The sequence below is a fragment of the Vombatus ursinus genome, unplaced genomic scaffold, assembly GCF_900497805.2.
Source record: "Vombatus ursinus unplaced genomic scaffold, bare-nosed wombat genome assembly UNPS02011334.1, whole genome shotgun sequence".
Classification (NCBI taxonomy): Eukaryota; Metazoa; Chordata; class Mammalia; order Diprotodontia; family Vombatidae; genus Vombatus; species Vombatus ursinus.
Window position 1 is genome coordinate 6,247,426 of NW_020951112.1, and position 7,497 is coordinate 6,254,922.

At 39.9% G+C, this 7,497-nt stretch overlaps 1 long non-coding RNA gene across 1 annotated transcript; it reads right to left on the reverse strand.

The window, feature by feature from the left end:
- Positions 1-780: 780 nt before the first annotated feature.
- On the reverse strand, positions 781-5,663 carry LOC114038500. Its single transcript, XR_003568570.1, has 4 exons — positions 5,543-5,663; positions 3,784-3,860; positions 1,504-1,661; positions 781-1,399 (listed from the first exon to the last, which is right to left on the reverse strand). It is a non-coding gene; the product is annotated as an uncharacterized LOC114038500 (long non-coding RNA).
- Positions 5,664-7,497: the final 1,834 nt, after the last annotated feature.

A 7,497-nucleotide genomic window follows, 5' to 3' on the forward strand; every position in this document is an offset into this window, starting at 1 on the left:
AGGTCTTCAAAAGTTTCCATTAAAGCATTATATACGTTGTGTTATACTTTACAAAAAATACATTTTATATACTTTAATACAGCTGAGTTTAACTGCAAAAAACAAAGTAGCTATACAATGTTGTGCTAGTATACAGAGGCAGCCAAATGTTTGCCGTATCGACACATATTTGTATATAAATGTATTTTATATGGAAAAAAACTTATTCTAGTTATATAAAATATTATGAATGCATATATTTTAAACCAGGGGCAATGCTTTGAGAGACAAGCAGATGGCAAATGAAGAATCCTTCTTTTGAGAAAAGTAGACACAGAATCAAGGGCCTGGGAAGAGGGTTTAATAATAGAAAGTGAAAGAAAAACCTCTGATCCCAGACCTGATCATTAGAATAAGAAAAAAGAAATGGAAGACAGGCTGCAGGCAGCCAGGGATGAACTTGGGCCTCAGACTGGAACAGAGTTCAAGGGAGCTTTCTAAATGAGCACAGGCACAAAGGGGTTAAAGCAGGCAAACAAAAGACAGGCAGTCAAACCAATTTCACACTGAAACTGATGTTTAATTGGAATTGTGGTCCCCCAAAGGGAAGGTGGGGTAGGTTAGTGTCCTCAGGGGATGTCCCCCCTCTCTCCTTTAACATGGATTGAAAATTAAGATTTATCATTAATTATCAAGGTGACACGCACCTTTTCTCCTTCTCCCCACCCCCCCAAAAAAATCACACCTTTGGTCCTTCCCCAACCACTCCCCCCACCCCAGGTCAGACAAAACCCACCTGCTATCCAATCCTCCTAACATATTCCCCTAAGGAGGGGACGAGGACATGAACAAAGATACATATATACACATGGAGACATAAAGTACTAGACAAATACTCAAACAGATAGACAAATACACACAGCTAGTGGCAGTCACTGGCTTGGGGTTGTCGCTCAATGAGATTCTGCTTATTTGCAAACTTGTCCTGAGTAGAAGAAAACCACAACAGGGCCCCAGAGCCCCCATTTCCTATGGAATCCGTCACTATCCCGAGAAATGCTTGGAGAGAGACAGAGCTTTGGTTAGGAAACACACTTGGGATATTCATTGCTCCTAAAAGAGAGAATGATTATACAGTAACTAAACCCTAAGTAAGAGCTAAAGATATTCACCTCATGAAGCCATATCTCAACTAGCCCCTTGGCACTTGCTGGAATTATCTCAGCACGAGGCCCACTTTTTCATTTTCTGCTGACTCCATGTGGGTAATTTCTTTCCCATGATTAAAAGTGAGCTTGGCAAGCCCTTCAAAGCATTTTTTTTAGGTGTGGTGGGGCTCAGGAGCGAATCCTTTGTCTCACGAGATGCTGGCAGACTGTCTGTGATCATCACTGGACGGGCAAGGGAAGAGATGCCACACCTAAAATGATTTCATAAAGGGGGAAAAATGAACTTTGTGGATATCTTCGTATAAACATATTTTATACTGATCTGTACAACTGGTAGATGAAATGAACTGTTTACCTTGGAAAGGAGAGTCTTTTCTTCTCCCAATAAGCATTCAGGACTTTCTGAATGTCATCCAAAAGTGATTCTGCCTCCTCCAACTTATCCAGCATCTGGGACTGTGAGATAACCCTCGTGGCCCTGGCCCCCTTCCCTCACTCCTCATTATTAGCCTCCTGGTGGGTGAGATAGAATACAGTGAATGTAATAACCATACTTCACACAACAGGCCTGCTCTCTCTTTTAAATTGAAAATCCCCTTATTACAAAACAAGGGGTGTTTTTTTTTCTTCCACCTTTAAGTAGGAATGCCACATTCATTGCTTTTTACAAAAACGCAGCTGCTTTTTAAGCTACAGATAAATAGAATCTGCTTGGCAGTAATTCTCTACTGAGTCTGAATGCATTATTTTCTAAGACACTATGGTGAGGGGCTTTTTATTATCAACTGGAATGAACAACCAAAGTCTTTTTCTCCTTTAATTATGACTACTCTTTGTTTCCCACTATTCACCTACAATGTTAGATTGATTTTCTGGGTTTTTGTGGGGGTTTTTTTGCTGTTTTTTTTTAACTGCAGCCAGTTAAATAAATCGATGTATTCCCCCCCTCCCGAACCCCTTAGGAAATTAAAGGACTAGTGATTAAGATTTCATGGTCTCTGATGACAAATCCAGAAATAGCACAAGAGAAAGTCTACAGCAATAAATAAAATGAATGAAGAGATCTTCTGGTCTATGGGGAAAGGAATTTTGTTTTGACATCAAAAAGTAAGAAAAAGTGGGTTTTAATTGTTAATCAAAATGTAACTGATTAAAATCAAATTTAAAAACTGAGTATATTGTCATAATGAGTTGATCTTACAGTATCTATTTGGCCAAGAAGTTGTTAAAGATAAATGGAACCTGAACATTTCCAAATGTAGTACAGTTAAGTGTTTCCTTCTGTCCAGCGGTGCCTAGCCTAGCTTTACCTGTGCCATCATCATTTTACGGAGCAATTAAACTAGGAATGAGATAAGAAGAAACATTCTGATAACCCTTGTTCATGTGAGGCTATAGCAGATATAACTTTTTTTCCCTCAATATAAACTGTGAATAAAAGATTGAGTTTCTGAGAATGTCTTTTTTTTTTTTTTGGTGAGGCAATGGGGGTTAAGTGACTTGCCCAGAGTCACACAGCTAGTAAGTGCTACGTGTCTGAGGCTGGATTTGAACTCATGTCCTCCTGACTCCAGGGCAGGTGCCCTATACTCTGTGCCACCTAACTGCCCCAAGTTTCTGAGAATATCAAAGATAAATTCAAGCCTGAAAATTCCCTTTGTTGAGGTTCTCGTTTAATTTTTTACTTTTTTTTAAGGCAATTGGGGTTAAGTGACTTGCCCAGGGTTACACAGCTAGTAAGTGTCAAGTGTTTGGCCTGAGGCCGGATTTGAATTAGGGTCCTCCTGATCCTGACTTCAGGGCCGGTGCTCTATCCACTGTGCCACCTAGCTGCCCCAGTCTTGTTTAATGTTGTTAAGTCATTATTTTTTCTTTCTGAAACCCTCAAAAAGTCTCCAGTGCTTTTGCTCCATGTATATGGAAACATATGGAGATTTTGTTAAAGGCAGGGGAGGAGAGGAGGGATGAAAACCCTACAGGATGTTGATAGGGTTCCAATCAGGAGAAAATAAATACTGCTTCAGTCTTGACGGTAAATCAAAATTATCAGGATATCACAGAGGTGTAGGCCGGTTCACCCTGAGTAAATTGAAAGATTTAGAGGTTGTTCTCTCCTAGCTTTCCTCAGTGGAGTGGATGTCTCCAGAATAGGTGGATTCATATCTATTTGTATTATTTTAAATCTCTTTCCAATGGGAGTGACTGTAGATGCCAAAGAAAGCATAGGGAGTCCTACAAAGCTTTTAAGTGGGTGGATTGTATAAGGCCACAACCATATTCAGAGAAAGAAGGGGAGAAGTTAGGAGAGGAAGGAGAGAGACAGAAAGAGAGAACACTAATCTTGTCACACTGTATTGAAAACAATACTTGCATCTTCACCCGTGCCATATAAGACAATGTATCTGCTGTGAGGGAGATGTTGCCGCCATTTTGCTAAGCTCCCAATAAGAGTCAGTCTATGAATGCAATGAACAGGGGTTGAGGCACCTTTGGATGTTCGCACACTGGTTTCAAAGATGGAGCCAGTCTCTGTCCTCTCCCTCTCATCTGCTTAGCAAACGTGTCTCCCTTAGGTTGCCAGTCTCATTTCAGGAGCCCTCTCAGGTAAAGTAGTGATACAAGAAGGCTAACTTACCTGGAATCAACACCCAAGGCCCTTCACCAGGAACTCTGCATATTTAGGACTGCTGGAAGGTGAGCTCCATTATGAAGCTGCCATAGCAATCGAGAGAGTTTGTTTTAGTATTTAGCTTTGGTTCACAGGAAGCTTTAAAAAGAAAAAAAAATAGCCTCTCACAAGAACTTGTGGAGAAAGAAGGCACAGTGAAAACCCCATTTCAACAATGACTGGCATTTGAAAGTGCTTTATGGGTTTTCGAAGTCATTTAAACATTTATTTTCTTTTGATCCTCACAACAACCCAGAGAGGCAGTTGCTACAGGTATTATGCCCATTTGACAGAAGAGGAAACTGAGGCTGAGAGAGGTTAAGGTCATACAGCTAATAAATGCATAAGGTGGAATTTGAATCCAGGTCTCTCCCAAAGCCCAGGCTAGTATTCCTTTGAATATACCATGTTGTTTTCCACGGGCAAGGATGGTATAGGGTAACATGAAGGAGAAACATATTTAGATTGAGAATTAGGGAAATCGGAGGCAAGCCCTCCTTCTGTCACCAAACCTTGGACAAGTCAACCCCTTTAGACTTCATTTTCCTCATCTGTAAAATGAGAAAGCTAATCTAAGAATCTCTTTTACCTCTGACATCCTATGATTCTAAGTATAATTTGAATGCTGAAGATGACCTACAAGAATAACACTTTGGCTATAGTCTGTGCAAAATCTATTCAGCCTAGTAGCTGCTTTTCTAGCATTTTTTTAAATTAAAAAAAAAAGCAACAGTTCTCTACAAAGACAATTCTCTTCTTAGGGAGAAGGAAGCTATAGGAAAGCTCTTCACAGATTTATTGTTCGGTCATCAAGTAGCAACTGTCTATCAACTTTTCTGATTCCTTTTTCCTTTAAACATGCATAAATTACCACCATTCACTGTTTCTGTTTCTGTACACTGACTTTGAAAACTATGACTAGTGACACAAGACATCATCACACATATCTCCCCTTATTAAGATTTCATTCATTTATTCAGCACCAGCTTGACACAATGTATAGTTCTAGGCACTAGGGGTACTCAAGGACAAATAGCAGATGCTCTCCTGCCCTCAGGGCATTTGATTTTCGATGCAATCATCCCTCTCACTGTCTCACTTGAACTCCTTAATCATACACTACCAAGGAAAATAAAAATCTTGGAAAAGAATGGGGCTAGAGAAATGGCATGTCTCTCCCTTGTTTTAAACCATTTGTTTTCCCCTAGCTGCAGGAAGACTATTTGCTCTCTTACCTACTCTGTCCCTAGAAAATGGGTAGTTTGTAGCAAAGAGATCATTGTCTCAAATTGCTACCACCAAAAGTAACTCCGATGCCCCACCGAAGTGGGTGGAATAAAATACCTATGTGGCCATATTCATTTTATAGGTGAGCCAAGGGCATCACGGTCTGGTAAAGCCAATGAAATGATGCTACCTGGTGATTAAAGAGAGTTAAGCTGTCCAACTTTCCAATTTACTACCAAGAAGTGACATAACCATGGACGTTGAAATCCATTTCCAGTTAGGAATGTTGCCTCGCCATCCCAAGTCCCAATGATTAAATTGCACACTTATTATCTAAGTACATATCACATACATCCCGTGCCATTCATTGAGTTAATGAAACAATCTATTTAATCATGGCTCCTGAAACTTCCAAACTGCCCCATCTTGTATGTAGATACCAAATTGCACTGCAGAATGATGGAAATATCTGACTTTGCATATTACAGAAACCACTTACCTTTGCTCATCAGAGTACCTGTTCTCCTTGTTCATCCTGTCCAAAAAACAAAGCAGTAGATTTTTAGGTTGTGATCACAAAGTTCGATGGAATTGTTGGGGATAAACTACCTATGGGTATTTTTTATCACACCCTCTTTCACAGAAACATTTCCATCTCTCTGTGTACATGCTGGAGCATGCATTTTTTTTAAATTAATGCCATGAATAGTTTAAGAAACCAAAATGGAGCTTTGTTTAAAAAAAACATTGATTGTAAACAAAGGCACAGTCTCAATGAGTTTCTCCAGGTGAACATCTTCTGATGATGCCTTCCCTGTTTCACATTTTTGTTTTCCATGTAGAAAAGTCTGGAGAGGAAAAAAAAAGTGATTTTGCTATAAAAGAAAATGGTTATCTATAAAATAAAATTAGTCCAGGTTTGATCAATGTATGACAAGATTTCAATATTTCCATATTTTCAACAAGGGAAAAAACCCCAACTATGACAAATGAAAACTGAGTCAACTGGAATGACATTTTCAATGTACAGGGTAATCATTTTCAATGTAATTTACAAGGTTCAGAACAATCTTCAACAGATTCTAATATTATAAGCAGCAGAAACAGTAGCAAACAGCACACCATATAATACTTACTGTTCTTGGGAGTGAATTACCCAAACTTTTGCCCTCCTGGCCTTTACGTGCACAGCTCTCCAGAGCAAGCACAGCTTCAATCATAACCAGGCCTTTGGGGACTGGCAATTCAGACTCAACGCTCTCTTGTAGGAGCCCCTGTGAAGACAATAGCAGCACAACCCCACAATAAAGGATGCTGGAGAGGTTAAAACAGAGATATTCTCTCTCTCTCCCCCTCCCCTTCTCCCTTTTCTTCTTCTTCTCTCTCTTTCTCTCTCTCTCTCTTTCTCTCTCTCTCTCTCTCTCTCTCTCTCTCTCTCACACACACACACACACACACACACACACACACACACACACACACACACACACACCCTAAAGGCATGGATATGCCCCCAATGTGTAAAAAAATAATAAAATGAGCTTTCCCATGTAGTCCAGCCTTCCTGATGCACCCCCTCCCCCACTTTCACAAGGTTAAGAAATGTGTCCTTAACTTGTGTTTTCTGTTCTACTTCATGGGCCATAGTAAAGAATGGGGCAGTGCAGCTGTCTTTGTGTGTGTGTGTGTGTGTGTGTGTATGTGTGTGGTACGTCTCACATGGGTGATTCACTTACTTAACAGGGTGAGTGTGTCTATTGCATTTGGACTCACATAATAAAAAAAAGGAAGAAAAAAAAGAAGGGAAGAAAATGAAAATAAAACACTCAAGTGAAATCAATTTAACATACATAACTTTACACATTTTTACCCTCTGCTCTTTAATATTCCAGGATGTGTTGGTGGCATAGCTAAGTTTGAAAAGTTTTATATAAATGAAAGTCACTGAAGCATAAATCACATAGGTCAGTGAAAACTGAGATGTAGGACGGAGATGAAATCTAAAAGCTAATTAAATTCAACCAGAGCCTCTCAAAAGGCAACATACCAGCTTCGCCTCCCATGCTAATATTTCACTTTTGGAGGGTGCAATAAATGGAGAGTCTTTCATGGCTGGGCCTTTCAGGATGTGATCCTTTCGCAAGCCCTGATTGGGGTTGGGGGTGGAGATTAGATGCACGGATTACAGTACTGAATGGATGTCAGGGCCAAGATAAAAAAAAGAGATAAGTCCAGGCTTCTGAGGAGGAACTAAATTTGAAGCCAACCCATAAAACAGATTGAACCCTATTACCTCTAGTTACTGAGAAATCCCCCAGACAGTTGGATGTAATTTGAAAAGGTCAGAAAAATATTTCCTGCTTCATAGTTTAAGGGTATACATTTGTGAGGTGCCAACTCTAATCATTTTTATTGACTTTGCTATACAGAGACAGACAGACAATCAGGGAGGCA